General features: G+C 47.7%; 1 protein-coding gene across 2 annotated transcripts in view; it reads left to right on the top strand.

Moving 5' to 3' along the window:
- The window catches only part of GAREM1 (GRB2 associated regulator of MAPK1 subtype 1), a 132,303-nt gene that overhangs the window by 68,478 nt on the left and 39,424 nt on the right, over nucleotides 1–24,401 (top strand). The window lies entirely within an intron of this gene.

Below are 24,401 nucleotides of genomic sequence, written 5' to 3'. Positions count from 1 at the left end.
GAACCACGCCAGCCAGGCTAAGAACAAGCTCCTTGTATGAGGGACTCGGAGAGGGTCTGTCCCTGGAGCCAGAAAGGAAGGAGGAGAGGGACAGGGCGCTGAACTGCAGAGGCGGGGGGGGGGGGGGGGGGGGGGCGCAGCCAGGACCATGGGATTTCTTAAAGTTACACGCGCGGTGGGAGCCATCAGTAATACCTGAAGAAAAGGTTTAAACAGCAAAAACAGGCTTCTTAGACCTTCAGATATTATCCTAGCAGTGTCCTCCCAGGAGGCAGTTTTCACACCTACGGGAGATTTTTGGCTTAGTCGGAGAGACCTGGGTTCAGCTCCTGCCTTCGCTCTTTGTGGCCGTGCGGCCTGCGGCAAATGGCTTCTTCCATGAGCCTCCACTTCTTATAACATGGGCATGCTGATGGCAGCTGCCAGCCGCGGCCTGAAGGCATCTCCTAGAGCAGGGGTCGGCAAACTCATTAGTCAACAGAGCCAAATACCAACGGTACAACGACTGAAACTTTTTTGAGAGTCACATTTTTTAAACTTAAACTTCTTCTAACGCCACTTCTTCAAAATAGACTCGCCCAGGCCATGGTATTTTGTGGAAGAGCCACACTGAAGGGGCCAAAGAGCCGCATGTGGCTCAAGAGCCGCAGTTTGCCATCCACGGATTATAGAGAGATCTGACACCCAGTAAGTTCGCTGGTGCTGGTGGGAGCAGCAGCAGTCCACCGTTGTTGTTGTTGCTGCTGTTGTTGCTGTGTGCTTGAGGTGTGTAGACAAGTGTCCGTGGGAGGAGGAACAGAGCAGTCCATAAACTACTTCGTCATTGCATGGGAAAGCGATCAATAGAAGAGTGTTTGACTCTTCCATCAAAGGGAAGAGCTAAGAAAAGGCATGTCCTTGCCCCTGGGTGGGGAGCTCAGAGGCCCAGCAGCAGAACTGGAGTAATCCCCTCCCTTTCCCGCTGGGGGTCGCTCGGCGGGTCCCAGGTGAACAGCTCGCAGGGCAGGGTTTAAAGTCGGGGGTTTAGAATCAGGGTTCGGAGGCACGCGCGGGTGATTGGTGCCAGGGGCCTCGGCGTGTTTGAAAAGCCCTTGCCCGTCCTGTCATCGGTGCATGTGGAATGGCTCCTTGTCTCAAGGGAAAGTTTGCGGAGCCCGTCGCTTTTTTGGAAACAGGAAAGTATTGCTAACCTGACCTGCTTGGTGGTGATTCATTCGTTTCCCATTCTGCCCCTTAAAACAACCCGGGCAGCCAGATGTTCCGTTTGCTGGGAGGAGCTGCTTCCGGCTTCCTTAGAAACCCCACCTGAGGACCAGGCTGGGGGAGAGGGGAGCGAGAGGCCTCTGCAGGAGGCGATGCCCCTGCAGCAGGGGAGGCGGGTGAGGGGCGTTGCTCATGGCAACACAGAACACGGGTGGACGTTCACTCTCTAAAATGAGCCTCTAGGATGCTAAGCCGTGTGGAATTTTCCACGTCGCTGGGCTGCGTGTTCTGGTTTTTGGTGAGCGCATGGGCCCAGTCATATCAGTTTGGGAGACCTATAACCTTCTGACTACTTCTGTTTGCTTAGAAATCCCCTGTTTCTTCTATACAGTGTCTTTTTTTTTTTTTTTTTTTTTTTTTAACCCGTTAACACACTCATCTTCGGCCTTTCTGTGAATTTAAAAGAAGCTTAAGGATGGCAAGATACTAGGAAAAAACTCATTTGTTTCCCCATATTTATACTTATCAGAGTAAAACCGTAATTTTTCAGTGTCATTGTTTAAAAAGACAAAAATGAAATAATATCCCTGACTGATTTGGCTCAGTGGATAGAGCATCAGCCTGTGGACTGAAAGGTCCCAGGTTCGATTCCGGTCAAGGGCATGTACTTTGGTTTCGGGCTCATCCCCAGTAGGAGGTGTGCAGGAGGCAGCTGTTCGATGTTTCTCTCATAGATGTTTCTAACTCTCTATCCCTCTCCCTTCCTCTCTGTAAAAAATCAATAATATATATATATATTTTTTTAAAACAAAAAAAGAAGGAACGAATCACACACAAAAAATGAAATAAGAAATGTCTAATGTGTCTGCATGTTTCTTGTTGCCTTTTCCCAGCTGTTGTCTGTGACAGAAGCATTGAGTGTAAACCTGAGTTGAATGCTAGTCATTTTCTCCGCTTTCCTCTCTGCTGATTCCTTAAAGAAGTCCCTGGCTAGCTACCATATGTAGAAATCCAGGTAAAACAGCCATAATCTGAAACTTAGCCAGATCTGAAATATATCTACGCCAAAGGCACAATCTAAGAAACTTCTATTTCTCTGAAAGTCCAGTTCCAGGAAGCATTATTTTGTTCTTCGTCATAAGCTTCTTGTCTTGAGAGTTTTCTTTTTAAGGGATTAAACATAGATTTGTCAGCTGTGTAACTGCTAGATTATTTTGGGAAAAGCTTATTAGTATGTCATCATTAGACATGAGTGTCTTCCTATAGTGATGACCCTGAGACTATTTTCTCATAAACGTTTTTCCGCCATCTCTGACTCCCACTTTTTATCCTTTGAATGGCCTATGGAGGCAGTTTTGTTTCTGGAATTCGCTGGGACAGAGCCTGTTGGCACAGTGATCTCCGAGGTCCATCTCTCATCGGGCAAATTCAGCAGCTTTTCCTGACACTCCCTCATCACTGGTCTTGCCTGTGACTTATGGCTTCCAGCAGAACATTTAAGTGCCATCCGTGAGACACAGGAAGGAGGTCAGAAGACTATCATCCTAAATCCTACCTGCTGTTGGCTGTGTGGCCTCAGGCAAACGGTTCAACCTCTCTGGGCCTGGCTCAGCCAAGGAGCTGAGGGAGGTTGGGACCTCTCTGAGGTATCTTCTGGAGCATTGTGGGGTGACCAGAATGTCAATCCTGCTTTTGGGGACAAGGTTGAGAGAGAATTATAGCTTGTTTATCTCCTGGCTACAATGTGCTCTTCACGTTCTAAATTTGCATTGTAGATAGCAAAGAAACAAGTTTTCTCGTGGAGGTAGGGCTGGTGGCAGTTACAGTTAATTTTAATGAAAAGTGCAATTCTTCTAGCTGTAGCTCTCTCTCCTTTGTCTTCACATCCGTTTAGTCATGTAGCAAATATTTACTGACCTGTGTGCTGGGTACCAGGCATCCTTGTAGGTACTAAAACAGAATATTTTAGAGAATACAATGATGTTAAAATTGGCAACTCTGTGTATTTCAGCTATTTTTTTTTCATACTTTCAAACTAAACTGCTGATATTTAGACGCGCACACAGAATCCATGAAAGGCACGTAACCTTCCCTCATTTTGTTTTGCTTATGTTGTTAAATAACACCTGCACCACGAAAAGGAATTTCAGTATAGGAGACACAAAACATAAACACAGAGCAGAAAAGTAACTCAGCAAAACACAGGCTCCGGTGCTGAGTTACTCTTCCTTTTCCATTGCACCTCATGACGCTAGTGAATTGGTCGGTTTAGATTATCAAGATGATTCACGTGTCACCTGTGGCTCCTTTGGCCTCATTAACAATTCCTCTATTCCCAACATAGACCATATAGGACAGTTTTTATTTGTAATCATTCGTTCTAACCAGTCCATCTGTACTAATAAGAGGGAAAGATGCTAATTAGACCGGATCAATGGGACATTTTCCGGACATCTGACTTCCTTTTGGACAAAGCCTCCGTGGCAGGGGCCGAGGCAATCAGGCTGGCAGAAGAGCAAGAAATTAGGGGCGATCAGACCGGCACGGAAGCAAGCAGTTAGGGGTGAGATCAGGCCAGTGAGGGGGATCAAGCAGTTAGGGGCATGATCAGGCAGGCGGGCAGGCAGAGGCGGTTAGGGGTGATTAGGCAGGCAGGCAGAGTGGTTAGGGGTGAGCAGGCAGGCAGGCAGGTGAGCAGTTAGGAGCCAGAGGTCCCAGATTGCAAGAGGGATGTCTGACTGCCGGTTTAGGCCTGATCCTGCAGGGATCCCAAATTGGAGAGGGCACAGATTGATTGAGGGCTCCCACCCCCACCCCCGTGCATGAATTTCATGCACCAGGCCTCTAGTTTATTAATAAAAGATTGTGTAATCTTTCTAAGGGCCAAACTTTGTTTCCCCCCTTCCTCCCTTCTTCCATTCACCGTTCAGCTGCTCCCTCTCCTTCCCAGGTTAACATCCCCCCAGCCCCCCCTGTAATAGTCCCGAGTCATGGTGATTATGGTTCCACTGGCCCGTGTCTTTACAGTCCCAGATAGAACAGCATCAAATCACTTCCCAGGCAGCAGGCACCCCAGAGCCCACTGGCCAACGGCACAGATGTGATGTGAATGCCGTTGAGCTGATTAAATAACCATTTCTCCTTCCGTCGCCTTCTCCCCCTTCACCTGTTGGTCCGTTTTATAGGAAACCTAATGTCACTCGGGAAGTCTCTAAGGAAGCTGCGGGTGTAATCAAAGCAAGAAAGTCCGTGCGTTGTGCAAGTTACTTGGGAACTTATCAGAGGGTGACACATTCTTGTAAGTCTTCGAGCCGGGCCAAGGTCAGAGGAGTTGGCCATGCGAGAATGAAATAGCTACTGTGTAAATAAATAGTAGTGAGCTCTCAGCGGCCAGCCAGGAGTCGGAGAGCTGTCACTGAGACGTAAAGGCAGCACTTAGGACTTCTCCGACCGAGCGCTTCGATTGCCCCTGAACTACTAAGGAAATGCCTGGCACACAGTAGGCCTTCAAAAGGTTTCTGTTGAAAAAAAAAAAAAATGCTTCTGATTTCTTTAGCAGCTGATTAGAACTTTTTGCACATTGCTTTTTGTGGGAACATGTGAAAATATGAACATTAATGGAATAAAAGTCCATGAAAAAAAAAAAAAGATGTTTGTATAGGCTCTCATTCTACGTAGAAAATCCGTCTAACTATTGTTTCCTTTGATACTAACTATTGATACTGACTCTGAAAAATGCAGTATCCTGTCCAAAGCAACAGATGACCTGGTTGGGGTATAGAAAGTGATAGTTGAAAGATTTAGGGGGAGTTGATCTCTTGTTAATAAAAAGCATTAATTGAACTATTTTATCCTGTTCTGTCTGTGCTAAGCACATGCGTGTTCTCAGTTTTTACTACATCATGCGAGCAGCTCCGGGAGGGAGGTACCTGGGAACTCCGGCCCCCGGCCCCTGCTGGGGGCTTGCCTCTTCTGTAAACCCCAGACTCTCTTGGAATTCTGGGATTCTCTCCCTCCCACCCCACACTTCCAACTCTTTTTTTCATGAAGATGCTTACCTTCCCTCGTGATCACAGATGTTCGCACGCCTGGTCCTTTACGTCTGATCCTGGGGAGAGAGATGGTAGATCCAGTGACAGAAGGAGGAGGTCAGCTTTGGCTCACGTCAACTCTCACCAACCTTCCCCTGGACTCCTGGTCCTGGTCTGTCTATTCCACTTTCCCTCCCACCTCCTCCCCACACCCTCTCCCACCTTCCTATTCAACTTGTCATCCCCAAACCCCCAGGTCTGCCCCTCATCTCCTGAGACTGTGGCTCTCTTACAGGCCACTCCCCAGTCCTACTGTATGGAGCTCACATCCTCCCTCCCCCCCCCCCCCCACACACACACACAAACACACACAAATCCCTCAGCAGTGACCGGCCGTGAGGACAGGATTCCCACTCACAGCTTGGAGGGGTCCTGGGACGCCTTCCCCGAGTGTCCTGTGGGACTTGGCCCTCCCATGGTAGTATCATCCTATATAATAAAAGACTAGCATGCAAATCGACTGCACAGCAGAATGACCAGTTGCTATGATGCGCTCAATGCAGGAGCTGCCCCCAGGTGGTCAGTGCACTCCCACAGAGGGAGCACTGCTCAGCCAGAAGCCAGGCTCATGGCTGGCAAGAACGGCGGCAGTGGTGGGAGCCTCTCCCGCCTCCACAGCAGCGCTAAGGATGTCCAACAGCCGGCAGCCGGGCATCCCCCAAAGGCTTCTGGACTGCAAGAGGGTGCAGACCGGGCTGAGGGACTTCCCCCTACCCCCGCCCCAGTGCACGAATTTCATGCACCGGCCCTCTACTGTTTTTAATAAGGTTTTGTGCACTTATCTGGCAATCCAACCCCACCTGTAATCTCGCTTCCCAGGGAAAATGTTACCGTCCTGAAGCATTGACGCTGCATGAACGGTTAGAATGCCATGCCTTTGTAACATGGGCCTACCTGGTTTCTGATAAGGGTATATCGATAGCTTGCAGCTCAAAAAGGCTTTGGGGTGGGGAAGGAAAAAGAGGTTGTTGTTTCTGTCTGGCCGTTGGGAATTGTTAGCTCTCGAAGCACTTTTTCAATCCTTTCATGGTATTTTTCCATGCAAATTTGGGCATTTTTATACAAAACGCTTCTGCACAGAAAAACACGTCTTGCAGATACATATAATTCTATACGTCTGCCTATCAGCAGCTGTGTACCTACACCGAAGGGAAGTTCCTTTTCACACACATTTCTGTCTGGCATGGAAACTAATATTTTAGTTGTAAGACACCACTGCACTCGGACCAGCCGAAACTAATATTTTAATCCATCTTTCCAGAGAATGTACTGAGAGTTTTCATGGAGGGTAACTGGTCGAACTGAAACTGTGGTTCCGCATCCTGGCCAGCAAAATTGTGTGGGAGCGATGTTTTTTGTTCAAGGAAGAAGCCTGAAAAAAAGAAAGAGGAGGTGTTGCATTAGTAACACTTATACTTTTGCCTTTCAGGATGTTACTCAGAATATTTATATCCGGGTTTCCAGGACATTGAATGTTTCAGGTCAACCTTGAACTTACCTGTCTGCACACTTCGCTGGCTTAAACTCCGCCGAGTGAAGTCGGTGTTCAGGAACTCGGCCGAATTGTGTGAAAACTGCGTCATCCAGGCCCTGTAATCCATACTTTAGCGCTTTTCACGGAAAATGTCTGGTCCTTGATTAATGTATTATTTATACCCGAGTTGAATCAGCGCCAGGAACTGTCATTGTTATCCTCCTGCTTGCCTCAATAGTTGAACATACGTCTTCTCTCCTAATACATTTGAGTCAGATTAGTGAGTAATAAATCCAAAAATAACCTTTCAAACCATTGACGAGCCAAGAAAGTGGATCTGCAATTGTGAGGTGAAAGGACATGTGACTTGGGGTCTCAGAGGCACGTCCTGTGATGCCTGGGTGTTCCGTTCTGGTTTAGTGCAGTTGGATGAAAACGACTTCCTCCTTACGTGAAAATGGCATTATTGATTACTTCCAACTCTCTTTAATGCTATAAAGAATTACAACAGCCGAAGCCGGTTTGGCTCAGTGGATAGAACATTGGTCTGCGGACTGAAAGGTCCCAGGTTCGATTCCGGTCAAGGGCATGTACATTGGTTGCGGGCATGTACATTGGTTGCGGTAGGGGGTGTGCAGGAGGCAGCTGGTTGATGTTTCTCATCGACATTTCTGGCTCTCCATCTATCTCCCTTCCTCTCTGTAAAAAATCAACAAAATATATTAAAAAAAAAAAAAAAAAGAATTACAACAGTGCACCATAAACACCAACTATTGAGAAGCCAGCAGGACCAGAAGTTTAACCAGAGGGCTGAGAAATTCATTTAACATAAAGGTTCCTGGATCGGTGTGTGCATCAACTTTCTCATAAACTATTTCTCTCATGTTTGCTCTCTTCCCAGTTTAAAAAAAAAAAATAGACACACCATTCAAAGCCACAGCACATTAATCAGAACGCCGAACCTTGCCTAATAAATAAATGGCGGTTTTATGAAAACATCACGCCTCGCATTCCTGCTACGCCGTAAAACGTAATGTGGAACAGACACGTAAAACCCTGACCGTTTGGTTCCATGTGTATCTTGAAACCAGGAGGCCATCGCTCGGTTTGTTTTTACATCAGGGCCTTTGATGTTTTTATAACTCACATAATCCTTTTTATTGCGTGGAGTGAAAATGAAAACGCTTCGTTTTATAACTTGCTAAATCACGAAGGACAGACGCCCCAGGAAGAGCTTGAGAGAGGGATCCGCAGCCTCCCAGAGGGGACTTGGCAAGGACAGCCGTTTTTAAAGCTGCTTTTCACACTTTTCAGACTTCCTGGAGGGAAGGGGTCTTGCTTCTGGTTGGAAGCAGCATCCGGGAGCCTGCACGCGTGGCTGCAAATACAGACACCCGCTCGTTGGAACAGAAGCGCTTATCCTTCCTTAGCCCTCAGCTAGCTGTCTGTGAGTCCGTAGGTAATGTCTTACAAAGACCCTGCCTCTGCTTTCAAAGGAACTGGGGCAGGCATGTGCTAACACCAGCCCAAGCCCCTCATCGGTATATTTCCTGTCATAGTCGTTCCATTGAGGATGCGTTGTTAGGGGTTACTTTATGCCTTACTTTCCACACTGTAGAGTGGTTCTATGACTTTCATAAATAGACTTTTTTTATGTCTCCATGTGTATGTATATTTAGAGAGGAGAGAGACTGAATGAGTCACTGGGGAGGGGGGCGATGTTTCACTTTTCAAATAGCCTTTTTTTTTTCTTCCTCTTCCGATTTCTTCACTGACACTTGCCAGTGACTGTCCGTAACAAGGGATCCCTTCTTTGCACCATCACCGCTTGTTGCCAAGGTGGAAACCAGAAAGCCAGGTCCCTCGCTCTCTCGCCCGCTTCACAAACAAGACGGCTGCTCAGAGGCTTGGAGGCCCGCCAAGGCGGCGGGTGATGTCAGCGGCCGGGAATGCGCAGATTTCTCAGGCGGAGCTCCTCCTTCCCTTCCCGGCTCCCCGCAGGCTCCTCCTGGGAGCTCAGGGGAGCGTGAGGGGTGGGTTCAAACAGCAGCGCGCCTTGTGTTCAGTCCTCTGTGCGGCCTTTTCCAAATCCAGGGTCCGATGTTCACGGCGTGACAGTCGAAAAGCCCACGTGACCCATGTTGTTGTTGTGGATTAAGGAAATACAGAGTGACCCCAAGTTTATCAGGCGGTGAAACCAGTAAGGTTATCCTTGGTCTGATCAGACTGAAATTGTATTAAGTTAGTATCCCCTCTTTCAGCAGCTACCCACTTTCTTTTATGCCTATGTTATACTATGTTCATTTGTAATAAATTATTTTACTGGATTTTAGATTATGACCAATGACAGTGGCAAATTCCTATTTTTGGGAAGAATGGCTTGTCCGTAGGAGATGCTACCGGATGCACAGAATTCTCGCACCTCTTCCAGCGCTCCTGGGCTCTCAGCAGGCTGTTTGGAAACCACTGTGCAGATCTTTATTTCTAATTATTTAGTACATGGTTTTGGCCTAGGAGCTGCAAACATGAGCAAAGCCTGGTTCATTGTTTTTTTAAGATTATTTAGAGAGAGAGTTCCCATCCACAATAGTAGTTTAACTCTGTCTACTCCCGTCCTGGTAAGTTAACGGGCTTCCCGTTTGTGGAGACCTTAGCGGGGGACCATGACGAGTTCAGTGGTTCCAGCATTTAGAACGCGTTTCAGATCAATTTTATGGACGTGCAGAGGACCCGGCTTTGAAACGAAAGCTGTTCTATGTTATGTCTGCTACGTCGGATCTAGGGATCCCCATTAATCCCAAGCAATGTGTGCAATTTCCATTCTCATGATCTTTGAGGGACAAATAGTCTAAAATTTTAGAGTTACAGGCCTAGATAACAGTCATTCCGGACGTTTTAACGACATGTTAGAAAATGGGAGGGAGCGTGATGAATTTTGAAAAAATATATTTGTCCTCAGACAGAATTCTTTGTAAATACCAAAGAGCTAGGAGTGTGTGCCCGTGGGTTTCTCACCATGTACATGACTGACCTAATTAACCTAAAAGGTAAAGGGCCAGTCACATAGTTACTTATATTCAAACTGCATTTGGTGCTTTAATATCCTCTCCTTGGAGTTGGTAAATTACACTGCGGGACAGGGGGTTTTCTGTATATTCACTTTTAAATTGAACTCTGGTTGACTCTGTAGGCTGATGTTGGGTGTTGCCTACTCTTCATTTCTCCTGTGATAATGGGAGGTATAAATAATTTCCTTTTAATCACCAACTTTTGATTCATCCAGAATAATAGAACTTCTTGAGGCAGATTCTGGCCAAAACTAAGACTCGTATTGTTCACCGCAGGCACTGCCTGGCCTTCTGCCTGTCTTCTCATTGAGCGGCATAATGTATCCTTTTGATAATTTCTAGAGCACTCCCTTGTGGCTCTTCACAAAAGTTTCGAGACAAGTTAAAGCTAGGCGAATTAAAGTCGACTTTGAACACAGAGATTTTCAAATCTCTATTTTAAGAAATAATTGCAGATTCCAGAAGCCGTTTTCAAATTAGCAAGAGGCCTCAACCCATGTGTCATTCTTTCCTAGAACTCCTCATCACATCCTCTAGAATTGCTTTTTTTATATATATTTTTAATTGATTTCAGAGAGGGTGAGGAAGAGAGAAACATCAGTGATGAGAGAGAATCATTGACAGGCTGCCTCCTGCACTCCCCACACTGTGGATGGAGCCCACAAGCAGCATGTATGTGCCCAGACAGGAATTGAACTTGACCTCCTGATTCATAGATCAGGGCGCAGCCACTGAGCCACACCTGCCAGGTTTGTTCTCTGGAATTTCAAGAGTGAATTTGCAGAGCAGCGCTAGAAAGAGACCTGAAGTCGCACTGTGTCAAACTTCCAGGTCCTGCCTTCCCCAGGGCAGTGACAGGTCAAAACTGGTGAACTGCTTAAGGTTTATGTACCTAATGCACTGACACCACAGGGGTCTTCCAGCAAGCGAGGCTGTAACCTGGCATGAAAGGATGGCGGAGATGAGGGTGAGCCACACTTTTTGTTGTGCTCCTTTAAATATTCCTGTTACTTCAGTGTGGGCGGAAGCTGTCTTATAAACCCTATTACAGGTACTCCTTTTTCCTATGTTTATGCATTGCACATAACACGTGTTTTTTCATTGACATTGACTTGGGTTTTTTCTGTGATTTTGAGCTAAAGCAGTTGTTGTTTGATTGTCTTGTGCATCCTGTGACACTACCTAAAGAAGGAAGATTCTTTTTTTTTTCTCAAGAAGTCCTCCATTCACTCAAACTTACTCTCTAGTATCTATTATAATTAATACAGTTCTCTCAATTCGCTTTTGAAAAGCTTATTTTTCTAAATTTGGTTCTTTTTCATATTTCTGTTGTCTCCTTATTTTCAACATGAGCTCCCGCTTCTTCCTTTTGTTCACCAGCAGCCGGGGGGAGCGTGGAGGGGGAGAACCCAGGGCGTGGGGTCCTGGCTCAGCAAGGACAAGAGGCCCTTGCATCCCCTTGGCTGCAGAATGATGCTTGGTATGGACAGAGTGGCATTATATTCATTTCTTGTTCTTTCATGTTCTTGTTAATAAACTTTGATCTTATATTCTCTTAACTATTTTTTTATTTTTAACTGTCTTAACATCACTTCTTTTTTTTTTTTATTGTAGTATGCACAGGTCTAATAGTTAGAGACACGACAGATGCATATTTCCGTAAATGAAGGCCTCAACCTTGGCTTTCTTGGGGCGGGCTTATATTCAGACTTCTCCAAGATCTATTTCCATATAGAAGTGGGCTGTAAACAAAGCAGAGACTGAGACTGAATTGAACTGAGGTGGTGTGAACAAGGTGCCTCCTCCCTTGTCTTTCACCCTGGCCACTGCCTCCTTCCCTTTTGTGGGAGAGTCTTTTCAGACCCGCTGCCTTCTGCAAGGCTCTTTGGCCCCTTCCGCTGAGCTCCGCTTAAGTTTGCGACTGGAGGACCCTATGCAAAGTCCTTGAATCACAAGCTGTTGGGTTCTCCAGAATCCAATGATTCCACCCGCCTTCATCTTTTAGCGTCTGAAACACAACCAGAAGTAAACAGTCTGATCTCCATATATTCATGCACCGAAAAGACAAGCAGAACAATAAGCTACTTGTTCTCCTGCCACCAAAGGAGAGCCCAACTCCTTTGATTGTATTGGAATTTTATTTAGATACATAGTCTGAAACAAAAGAACCATCAACCAGGGTGTGGACACATTTTTCATATAGCAGGTTACCGCTAACAATATTGATCCTCAAGAGGATTGCCTTATGTTAACAAAGCATCTGCAGGATACCAAAAAGATTTCTCATAGAAGGCTGGTCCAATTATATTGGGAGTACGTATGGGTAGATTTAGGCCAGTTAGGGTCACTTAATTTTATTTTGTGTGAGGGTAGCCCTAACTTGTTTCCTTCTTTTTTCAGTTATGTTGAAGTTTAGCAATATGTGGATGCTGATATTGTAGTCAGCTTTTAATAAACATGGCCATTTATGGGGTGACCGCCAGACCTTGACCCAAGTCAGAGTTAAAATAAAACCAGGCCACAGTGCAGTGTATGGTAGACTTACTATAAGCTTCGTGGTCAGCACATCCAATGTTCAGAACGTTGAGGCTAACCACTGCACACAGGTGGCCTGCTGTGCCTGGCTGCACCCTTCCGGTGACCACCTGTGTCAGTAGTGCCATCCTTGCCTGGTTCTGAGATTCCAGGCACGTTGCCCCTGTGATATTGTCATCAAGTTGTCCGTGTGAATCCCAGCCAGAAATTCATCAATTGCTTCTCATCCTGAGAGTCAAATAAGCACAGGCTTGTTCAATACATTTATTTATTTTTTAAATATATCTTTATTGATTTCAGAGAGGGAAGGGGAGAGAGAGAGAGAGAGAGAGAGAGAGGGAGAGAGAGAGAGAGAGAGAATCATCGATGGGCTGACTCCCATACCCCTGACACTGGGGATTGAGTCTGCAACCCAGGCATGTACCCTGACCAGGAATTGAACGTGATCTCCTGCTTCATAGGTTGACATGCAACCACTGAGCTATGCTGGCCGGGCTTGTTCAGTCAATTTAAACCAGAAACTGCCATTTTGTGTGCTCATGGCCCGTCTGACCAAGTCAGTGTCACCTTGTCCAGGTTGTAGTGAGACTTCTTACAGGTTTTCCTGGTTTTGTTTTGTTTTGTTTGGGTTTTTTTTTTGTTTTTTTGTCCCTCCTCCAAACTCAGTCTGGATTCAAAAGGAATGGATTCATCCTTTGTCTTTTTTCACATAAATTTTTTTGTTCTACTACTGTGTCATTAGATGATATTTCTAATGACCAGTTTTTAAAACTTGCCAAGTTTGAGTGCTGCTTTAGATTTCAATAATGTAATTAGATTTAAAAAAACGATTGCTGCGGTAGTAATACTGGATTCCTAACAGTGGTCTTCTAGACATTTCGCTAGAGTGTGGTCATTGTAACCTGTTCACAAAGGCCATGCGCCTGTCATTCATTTGCCTGGACAATAGAGTTAACTGTGCACATACTTGACTTGCTCATACATTTTACTTCTCTGGTTTGCTTGAGAGTATAGACTACTTTATTGCAGATTACTCACTGGTTCTCTGACCTGACACGGCATCACTGCAAATATATGTGCAAGTAAATGCATGTGGTTTATCATTGGGTAGTATTTTGTTTTGAAAATTGTTTTTGTATGAGAAATTCTTAAGCTTAATTTTTTTTTTTTCACCCATGTAATTTAATTCCCAAAATAATTATCCCAACAGTTAGGCATTTCTAGATAGAGTACGTTGCCGTTTACTCAGCACAGTGAGCAGTTGCATTTCCCCATTTAGCATGATGAGATGGGATTCTCCATCATTTTTGGGAGGAAGCCAGCAGTGCGCGCCCAGGTTTCAGCAAGAAAACAGCCAGCCTGCCCTGGCCGGGCGGCTCCGTTGGTTAGAGCATCATCCTGGGCACCGAAAGGTTGCAGGAATACAGCCAATCTATGTCCAGCTGGATATCTGGGTCCAAAAAGAGACCAAGTTCAAAAGAAACAGTCTGACAGGTGGGGTCCGGAGGTGGGCCGGGGGAGGCAGCGCAGCTGTGCACATATAACGCAGAGGCGATATTAATACCCGCTACCAAGCTGCACACTTCCAGGACTTCCTCCGGGGTGGGATGTGAAAAGGCCAGGACAGGATGCTCGCAGGCCCCGGAGATCTGAGCCTTGGCAGGAACAGGGATCTGGAGACGGCCAGTGTGTGCCTAGGACGTGACTGGGAAACCCTGCTCCCGCGCCCGAGATGCAGGGGGACCAGGAAGCAGCCCTCAGGGTCTGGGCCTGGGGCAGGAGAGCTGGGAGTTGGGGTGTCTGTGAGTCTCCTCCCCGGCTGCCCCCAGCAGGCTGCAGGAATGGGTGCTGACACTTGGATGTACATCTAAGTGTGAGATGGATCGAGACAGCACTAACCATGGCAACCACTGTGTGTGTGTGTGTGTGTATATATATATATATATATATATATATATATATATATAATGCTGGTTTCTGTGCGTGAGCATACAACCTTGGCTTTAAATATATATATATATATGTATGTATATGTATATATATATATGTATGTATATGTATATATATATATATTATTTATTTTTATTTTTTTTTAAGCCAAGGCTGTATGCTCACGCACAGAAACCAGCATTCCCAGCTCCTCTCTGCTTCACCGGTGAGAAGCCCGGTGGGTGTCTATGAGAACTTGGTCTTCCCCCTTTCCATTGTGCCTTCCCCTCCCTGTCCTCCCCAGACACCCTCTTTCTAAAGGAGGTGGGGGGAGGGGGGTAGCATATAGATGAACGTGAGAACGTATAGTTACAGTAGCACTCGTATCTGAACATAAAGGAAATTCAGAGATTTGCCAGATTATATGCCTTCCGTTACCCCCTCTGGGGGTGTGGGTATTCCACGTTAGAGGCATTTAGGTTTCCAGTCCATTCCTTTCTAGTGATGCATTTCTGAGGGCTCTGTTTGTGGGCGGATAAGTATTCGAACTTGAAAGAAACCACCTCCTTCGCTCTCGGGGACTCCCCTCCCCGCTGCCCTGAAGCGTCGGAGAGTGTTTGCCCAGCCTCGGAGCCGGCCAGGCTGGGTCCTGTGCGAGGCCTCCCTCCAGCCTGTTCGGTTACTTAGCTAATGTGTTTTGCATTCAAGCAAGGAAGGTCCAAACCCGAGCGCGCCGGCGGCGAGGGCAGACGCGCCGTCCAGCTCACCAGAGGCGGGCTGGCCGAGGGCTGAGCAAACCACCCACTAATGGCAGGCTGGGGAGCTTGGAGCGCCAACTGAGTTTTCAACAGAAAATAATCATACCCTGCGAAGACATTCTATCGCCTCTGGGACGCTCCTCTCCCGCCGCCTGGCTCTGGGCCGCTTGGAAGGCCCGCATCCCCGCTCATTATCATATTAAGTGTGGGAAGGACGTGAGTTTTGAAAATGTAACGTTCTGCCTTAGATCCTGTAGATCTCAAAGGTCACGGGCGGGAAGCATGTCCTTCTTCCCTGTGACTGATGTGGTTGGGAAGCAGTGAGCCTCGGGCACAGTCTCACCCTCCGGCGTGTGAGCTGGAGAGCAACACACGGGGCCACAGCATGGTCTCCCGCTCACGCGTGTACGCCAGACATGGAATTGTGGTGCCGAATGAGTGTGAGGTGTGCGTGTTTATCTGGTTTAACTTAAAAAAAAAAATACTCCTGGGCACACCCTCTGCCTCTGACTGTGTGAGTGAAGTTTACTTGGGTAGCTGTCTTTCCCTTTGGTCATGCACAGAGGAGGTTGTGTCTGACTTTGATGGTCCTGATTCTGGCACCTTCTTGAACTCTTTGGAGCTAAAAATCAGGCCGTTAAAAATGAGATTTGTATTTTCCGAGGGATTGATCTCCCAGAGACAACACCAACGTGTAACGTTTGCCTTGAATAGGGAGGTATCTGCTACCTCCTTCTGCCTAGGTCGGCTCATTGGATGTCACCACAGATCTGTGCAGTAGGTGGAGCCGCCGCTGCTCTCACTGCCTCAGAAAGAAGTGGGGTTCCCTGTGGGACACGGGGCATCCAAAGAAGGTACTTTGTGATGCGGTCATCGGCATCTTGCTCAGGGCCTCTTCCTTTCAGAATGGATTTCACAAAGGGCAGTGGCGTTCTCCGGGAAGCATTTCTGGGAGAGAAATACAAGAGATGGACACGCGCAATTCTTTTTTTTTTTTTTTTAATATATTTTATTGATTTTTTTATAGAGAGGGAGAGGGATAGAAAGCTAGAAACATCGATGAGAGAGGAACATCGATCAGCTGCCTCCTGCACACCTCCCACTGTGGTGGCGTTCTCCGGGAAGCATTTCTGGGAGAGAAATACAAGAGATGGACACGCGCAATTTTTTTTTTTTTTTAATATATTTTATTGATTTTTTTATAGAGAGGGAGAGGGATAGAAAGCTAGAAACATCGATGAGAGAGGAACATCGATCAGCTGCCTCCTGCACACCTCCCACTGTGGATGTGCCCGCAACCAAGGTACATGCCTTTGACCGGAATCGAACCTGGGACCCTTCAGTCCGCAGGCCGACGCTTCAGGGGTCTTCAAACTACGGCCCGCGGGCCACATGCAGCCCGCAGAGGAGTCTGATCCTACCCGCCAGGTTTTTTGGGCAGTGAGCGCAGCCCAGGTGTTACAGTAGGAATTAGTACGTAGTTCATATAGTCCGGCCCTCCAGCTCTCTGAGGGACTGTGATCTGGCCCCCACTTTAAAAAGTTTGAAGACCCCTGCTCTATTCATTGAGCCAAACCGGTTTCGGCGATGTGCAGTTCTTATTGGGACAATGCATGGCATGTGCAGTGGGTGTGTGAAGAGTCCCGAAGTCATTGGACCTGGCAGTTGTGCTGCTGGACTTGAGGGGTTTGGCTGACACTTGGTTGTGGTTTTCCCGGGGGCCGTAGTGGCAGAAATGCTCTCCCATGGCGCTCAGTTCCCAACTGAACACGGACGGCTTCACTGAAGGCGGCTGCGCAGTGAGAGCCGCGCGGGCCCACGCCGTGTGCCCGAGTGACAGGAGGCCCCTCGTCCCTGGCCACTTTGCCGCCTGCACACACAAGGGGCGGGTCCGTGCCCTCTGAATGTCAAGGGGAGGGGGGATTGCATTGCCTTCAGGGTCCCTCCCAGCTCCAGCCTTCTCTGATGCTCTGGCATAGTCACCGAGTGGCGGCTCAAAAATCGATTCTGCTCTCACACTGAGAGGGAAGAAAGCCCACAATTGAATAAAAGATTAGAAGCTGTGGGGAGAGGAAATGGTTGTCTGGAGTGAGTTCTTTTATTGGAAATCAGCCTGGACCCACTGGACAGGAAATTAAGTTCTCGCCTGGACCATTAATCATGGTGCCAGTTTGGAAATGGGCAGTGGGGGGTAGGTGGCTATATTTGAGGAGGAAGGAAGGAATGGGCAGAAATAGCGCTGCTAAAAGCTCCCAGGCTGGGTGGGCATTCAAAAAGGATGGGATGGGACCAGCCACCCTCGTGTTGCAGGTGTCTCCGATATTTCTGTCAGCTCTGTGGTTCCCTCACATCTCCGCAAAACTGCTTTCCCCTCCTACCGAGGGAAAGAACGACAGGACTCTCACGGAGAAGTAGTCCCCTGGTGGGCTCATTATTTCCCTGTTTGGCCAAAAATAGATGCTACATCCCAGCAGTGTGGCTCGGTGGCTGAGCATTGACCTACGAACCAGGAGGTCACGGTTCGATTCCCGGTCAGGGCATATGACTGGGTTGCAGGCTCGATCCCCAGGGTGGGGGTGCAGGAGGCAGCCCCTCCATGACGCTGTCTCATCATTGATGTTTCTATCTCTCTCCCTCTCCCTTCCTCTCTGAAACCAATAAAAATATTTTTTTCTTTAAAAGAAAAAAAAAAGATGTTATAAAGGAGGAAGACAAATTGGGATATCCTTAGTTTTTTTTTGTCAAAGTTACAAAAACCAGCAGATGTATGTGTAAGAGGTGTATGTCTGATGTCATGTCAGGACAGCCTGTGCCCTGTGAGGGACTCCATCTGTTTACAATCTCCTTCCTCTTTTACCTCTCCACACACACACACACACACACACACACACACACACCGTGGGCCCCCTCTGGGGCGCTGCCTTCTGCCGCCTAAAATCTTCTGCAGCCTCCCCCTGCAGGTGTCCCTTGGGCTGGGAGAGGAGCAAGACCAGCCTTGCTTTCCTTGCTGCATCCTCACCCTGGTCAAATGCGGAACTGCTCTAGAGCATTTGCACTTTTCTGTTTCTTTTTCCTTTAAGGCGAGACGTTTCGGTGAACAAGAACTTGGCAGCAGATCCTACTTGCACAGAAATAACCGTTCTGACACCTCCGGGTGTCACCTGTCTCAACGCTGTCCCCAGGGGAGCCTCAGTATACCCCGGCGTTCTGTCCCTAAGCAGATCCGCCTGGGAAGCGTGCCCCTCGGGGTCGGAGGGACCACGCCTTCTGGAAAGCCTTCACTTGTCTTGCCAGATTTTTTATTTTCTGATGGGAAAGGGGCTAAATTAGGTTGGGAGTTGACGCGTTTGGCTTGGTGACAGCCTGTGTGGGTTTTTTTGCTTGCTCTCCCTCTCTATACACACCTGCTTGTTTCTGACCATAATTTCACAATGTTCTCGGCCACTCGGTGCTCAGCATGGTCCCCGCATCCCGAGTCCCAGCCTGAGGCACCCTCCCCAGCTGGGCAGGGGCTGCCTGGGCGGTGCCGGCTCACGCTCAAATGACACAGGAGTCACCTTTCGCGGTGAGCTGGTCGCCCTGCTTCCACCCTCCTCGGTGTCTACACCAAGGTGGGGCCCTAAAGAGAATTTCCAAAATCAGCCAATAAATGAATCCATGTTGAGGGGGTTGGGGGAGGACTTGGGGGTGTTCCTGGCAGCCCAGGAGGAGAGCTGGGAGCAGGTGGGGATGCAGAGAAGGAGATGGAGTGCCATCAGCCGCCCCCTCTTCTGGGAGGTCATAGAGACCAGGAGCGAATGGGACATGTAGGCCAGATCTCCCCTGTACCGGAGGCTGTGACCTCGCTCACAAAGGCATGCAAGCTGCGAGAGAATCTTGAGATTCTGACCTGGAAGCTGGTGTGGGAGGGGGCCTTGGTCTTCTCGGCTGGAAAGCTGGACCTTGATGTTCCTGGCTTCAAGGCCAGGGCTGTGCTCGCTTCCATCGCTGCTCCTTGACTGCAACACCGGACACTCCTGGGACCGTCCTTGAACCTCTTTTCCCCGCACCCCCGCTCCCCCTCCCCTCACCCCGTTCTCCCTCTCTACTCATCGCCTTCTATCAACACAAACTAAACCTAAGTGATATCTTGCTGAATAAAGATGTACTTATGTCTACACAAAAATATAGGACCAGCATTTTCATCCCTTCTCCTACGGACCCAATATTCATGAAGACAGTGCCATAAGCCTCTGTATCAACACAACACATAGACCTGGGACAAGTACTCATTTTCTGATGATTGACAGTTTGTTGGCCATAGTTTCCATTCAGTAATGATATAGAATCTGTTTTTCTGTTTTTCTTTTTTTGTTGTTGATCCTCACCTGAGGATATTTTTCCACTGACTTTTAGAGACAGTGGAGAGAAGGGGGAGTGACAGAGGAAGAAAAACATCGATGTGAGAGAGGCACATCGATTGGCTGCCTCCTGCATTCACCGCAACCGGGGCTGGGGTGGACCCGTGCCCTTGACCGGAATTGAACCCGGGACCTTTCAGTGTACAGGCCAACACTATATCCACTGAGCCAAAACGGCTAGGGCAATATGAATTTGTAAATAGTTTAAATTCTTAATGTATCTCTGGCCCTTTAAGTGTTCTTTGGATTTTATTTTTAAAGAAATAGAACTTGTCAAAACCGGTTTGGCTCAGTGGATAGAGCGTCTGCCTGCGGACTGAGATGTCCCGGGTTCTATTCCAGTCAAGGACATGTACCATGGTTGCAGGCACATCCCCAACATGGGGTGTGCAAGAGGCAGCTGATCGATGACTCTCTCTCATCGATGTTTCTAACTCTATCCCTCTCTCTTCCTCTCTGTGAAAAATCAATAAAAAATATATTTAAAAAAAAAAGAAAGAAAGAAAGAAAGAAAGAAAGAAAGAAAGAAAGAAAGAAAGAAAGAAAAAGAAATAGAACTGTAAGACCAGGAAATAAAGAAGTTTCCTTAGTAGTTTCAAAAACCAGAGTTGCTGACTCAGTGCTGATGGCGCTTTTTAAGCTTTCCCCAGAGACTCTGGTTTGTTAAAGGTTCGATCGCCCACTAGAGACAGGAGTGTGCTCATCTGAAATGCACCCCCTGCCCTGCCAAGTCCCTCCTCCAGGGCACTGCTTCCCAGCCTGTGTGCCCCTCGGCCCTGCCCCCTGTGTGCCCCTCAGCCCTGCCCCCTGTGTACCCCTTGGCCCTGCCCCCTGTGTACCCCTCGGCCCTGCCCCCTGTGTGCCCCCTGTGTGCCCCTCGGCCCTGCCCCCTGTGTGCTCCTGGGCCCTGCCCCTGTGTGCCCCTCAGCCCTCCCCCGCCCGGAGCAGCCTGTTCACAGCACGGCCCAGGATGGGGGTATGTTTCCCGGAGCCAAGTCCTGCAGGTGCACGCAGCCTGCTTCACGTGGAAGAGGGAGAGCAGGATGCTCAGTGGCTGGCTCTGTGTGAACAGAAGCGCAGGCGTCTGATGAGAAGGAAGGATGGACGCAGGGAGCCAGCACAGGGCCATTTGTCAGTGCAGACTGAAGAGAAGCAGAGAGAGAGCAGTGCTGGGGGCAGGGAGGAGGCAGGGCTGGCCGTGGCCCATTCAGGAGTGTGGGACACGACGGGCTCCTGTCTGGAAGCTGGCCCTCCATTAAACACAGGAGCAGAAACGGAGCCCCGAAGCTCCGAGCAGTGGCAGGCTGTTGCTTCTCCTCTTCTTTAATTTAACTCCGCCCCATCAGGGAAGCTGCGAAAACGCCGAGACTAGGAAATAGATCACAAACGAAAGAAATGGAGGACAAAAAGCGACTGGATATAGAGTTCAAAACCACACTTATAAGGTTGTTCAAGAATCTCCTAGAAAAGGCCGATAAAATAAATGAGACCTATGAGGATATGAAAAGGGATCAATTAGAAATAATAAGGGATCAACAAGGAATAAAGAATACATTGTCTGAAATAAAAAATATTATACAGAGTCCTAAAAACAGAATGGAAGATCGCAAGAATCAAGTCAAAGATTTGGAACATAAAGAGCCAGAAGACACTCCTCCGCAGAAGCAAGAAGGCAAGAGAATCCAGAAAGTTGAAGATAATGTAAGAAAACTCTGGGACAACTTCAAGCGAACCAACATCAAAATTATGGGGGTCCCAGAAGAAGAGAGAGAGCAAGATATCGAAAACATACTGAAAGAAATAGTGACAGAAAACTTCCCCCACCTGGTGAAAGAATTAGACTTACAAATCCAGGAAGCACACAGAACTCCAAACAAAAGGAATCCAAAGAAGACCACACCAAGACAAATCATAATTAAAATTCCAAGAGCAAAAGACAAAGAGAGAATATTAAAAGCAGCAAGAGCAAAGCAGGTAGTTACCTATAAAGGAGCACCTATATGATTGTCAGCTGATTTCTCAACAGAAACCATGCAGGCCAGACGGGAATGGCAAGAAATATTCAAGGTGATGAATGATAAGAACCTACAGCCAAAAATAATCTATCCAGCAAAGCTATCACTCAGAATCGAAGGCCAGATAAAGAGCTTCATTAATAAAAAGAAAAGCTAAAGGAGTTCATCACCACCAAACCAGAATTATATGAATTGCTGAAGGGGGTTCTTTCGGAAGAGAAAGTAAATAAAGATAAAAATTATGAACAACAAATACGTAACTATCAACAAGTGAATCTAAAAACCAAGGAAATTTAAAAAAAAAAAAATCTGAGCCGAAGCCGGATTGGCTCAGTGGTAGAGCATCGGTCTGCAGACTGAAGGGTCCCAGGTTCGATTCCAGTCGAGGGCATGTACATTGGTTGCGGGTGCATCCCCGGTAGGGGGTGTGCAAGTGGCAGCTGGTCGATGTTTCTCTCTCATCGACGTTTCTGGCTCTCTATCTCTCTCCCTTTCTCTCTGTTAAAAATCAATAAAATATATTTTTTTAAAAAATAAAAAAATTAAAAATAAAATAAAAAATAAATAAAATTTAAAAAAATCTGATGAACAATATTAACTGTTGAATATAATAGAATCAGAGGTATGGAAGGGGAGTGAACTGACGATTCTTGGGGAAAAGGGGAGAGGGGGGCGTGGGAAGAGACTGAACATAAACTGTGCACCTATGGATGAGGACAATGAGGGGTGGGGAAAGGGCAGAGGGTGGGGTGGGAACCTGGTGGAGGAGAGCAACGGAGGAGGGGGAAAAAAGAGGAACATTTGTAATAATATGAACAATAAAGATTTATTAAAAAAGAAAAAAGAAAAAGAAAATAAAGAGGAAGGATCTCCCAAGAGGGAGGGCCTCTCCGCCACGGAGGCTCTTTTTATTGGGCCGGCGTTTCCGTTTTTACTGCAGCTTCGGCTAACTCCTAACCATCCGGGGCCGCCACCCGCTGCCACCGTGGCCGCAAGTGCACGGAGCCACGGTCTAAGCAGCAGGCCTTCGGTGGCCGTTGCTCTTCATGGAGCAGAGGGCTCCCTGGACAGCTTCTCCCAGAAGAGATAATGTGTCCCCCATCCTCCATCCCCCATCCCCAGAACTGAGGGCCCAATCGGGTGGCCGTGTGCCTACATCTTCCGAGTATCTCTCTTCTCGCTTCTGCTTGACTACCGAATGGGCCGTGTAACGAAGTCAGATCCAGGCTGCTTTTTCCTGGCTCTGCTTCTCCAGGAGTTTTGCCAGATGCCGTGTAAGAAGACGCTAGCCCTTTCCCCTAACCAGTAGGCAATTCGGGATACTAGGGTCCTTGGACTCCTTTTCACTCATGGCGAGCTATCTCTGTTACCTTCGACCTCTCTCTGATGTTCATCATGTGCCACCTTGGGCGCTAAGCCCTTTCGATGTAGTTACGCATCCAGTGGCTGGGGTTGGGCAATGGCCTTTGTATCAGATAGACCGAGGAGATGGGTGGAGGTGGGGATGATTCCTAGGGACTGACCCAAGTTGCACAATAGGGGGAAGCCAGGATTTCCACTCTAGAAGTTTATGCACGTGACGGCTGTAGGAAGATGTGGAGGCAAAATGATAACCAGTGAGCACATGTGGAATCAGGGGTACCGAGCCTCATCCTGAGCCCCGAGAACAGAACGTGCCTGGTTCTGGGGCTGCCAGACCTGAGCTCTGCTCCTGTGTCAAATGCAAGACTTCAAGGAACCGCCTTTCTTCCTTCCTTCCTTCCTTTCTTCCTTCCTTTCTTCCTTCCTTCCTTCCTTCCTCCTTCCTTCCTTCCTTTCTCCTTCCTTTCTTTTTTTCTCCTTCCTTCCTTTCTCCTCCTCCCTCGCTCCCTCCTCCCTTTCTTCCTTCCTTCCTTCCTTCCTCCCTTCCTTCCTTCCTTCCTTCCTTCCTTCCTTCCTTCCTTCCTTCCTTCCTTCCTTCCTTCCTCATTTTGTAGAGCAATTGTAGGTCCACAGCAAAGTTGAGGGGAGGGTACAGAGATGTCCCCACATGCCCCTTGCCTCAGCACATACATAGCCTCCCCCGTTGTCAATATTCCCCCACCATGGCAGTACATTCGTTACAATCGATGCACCTATACTGACACATTATCACCCAAAGTCCAGAGTTTACCTTCGAGTTCACTCACTGTTGGTGTACAATCTGTGAGCTTGGACAAATGTATAGTGGCAGGAACCGACCATTATGTATCATACAGAGTATTTACACTAAGAACCCTCTATGCACCATCTATTTATCCCTCCCTGCCCACTAATCCCTGGAAACCATTGATCTTTTTACTGTCTCCAGTAGGTTTGCCTTTTCAGAATGTCAAATGGCTGAAATCGTAGGGTTTGTAGCCTTTTCAGATTATCTTCTTTCACTAGTTTATAATAACAAAAGTGTAATATGCTAATTAGACTGGACAGCCAAACAACCTTCTGGATATCATTCCGGACATCCTTCCAGATGAAACCATGGCAGTGGGGACTGAGGCGGTTAGGGGTGATCAGATAGGCAAGCAGTGTAGTTAGGGGCAATCAGGCAGGCAGGCAGAGGCAATTAGGAGCAATCAGGCAGGCATGTGAGTGGTTAGAGGCGATGAGGTAGGCAGGCAGGCCAGTGGTTAGGAGCCAGGGGTTCTGGATTGCATTAGGGATATCCAAATGCTGGGTTAGGCCCAAACCCGCTGCAAGATCGGACCTACACCGGCAGTAGGACATCCCCCGAGGGATCCCAGATTGTGAGAGGGTGCAGGCCTGAATTTTGTGCACCGGGCCTCTAGTAATATATACTTAAGGCTCCATGTTTCTTCGTGGCTTGCCGGTCTTGCTTTATGTAGCTGATGAATGAGGTGAAAATGTACCCCTAATATGTGCAGAAATGCAATGTAGGGCCTATCCCATAGG

Source organism: Pipistrellus hanaki, assembly GCF_964339955.1.
Source record: "Pipistrellus hanaki genome assembly, chromosome: 6".
Taxonomy (NCBI): Eukaryota; Metazoa; Chordata; class Mammalia; order Chiroptera; family Vespertilionidae; genus Pipistrellus; species Pipistrellus hanaki.
The sequence above is the reverse complement of the archived record's forward strand: the minus strand, read 5'-3'. Positions and strand labels throughout refer to the sequence as shown.